This window comes from Sciurus vulgaris (assembly GCF_902686455.1).
Source record: "Sciurus vulgaris genome assembly, chromosome: 13".
Classification (NCBI taxonomy): Eukaryota; Metazoa; Chordata; class Mammalia; order Rodentia; family Sciuridae; genus Sciurus; species Sciurus vulgaris.
Window position 1 is genome coordinate 14,003,609 of NC_136474.1, and position 236 is coordinate 14,003,844.

Here is a 236-nt window from a genome sequence, read left to right on the forward strand (position 1 = left end):
AGTGAAGTTGTGTACCGCTGTCCTCATTATTGCTCAGTGATTTCCCCTGACCAAATACGATTAAGGAACCAGAGGTGCGGGGTGTAGCTCAGAGGGCAGAACAGGCTCAGCATGCCCAGGGCCTGGGGTACAGTCCCCAGCACCGCCTCAAATAAACAAACAAATGGTAAAAGTTGGGTTTAAAAATCAGAACCAGACTCTTAGGAAACAAAAACAAAAAGACATTACATCTGACC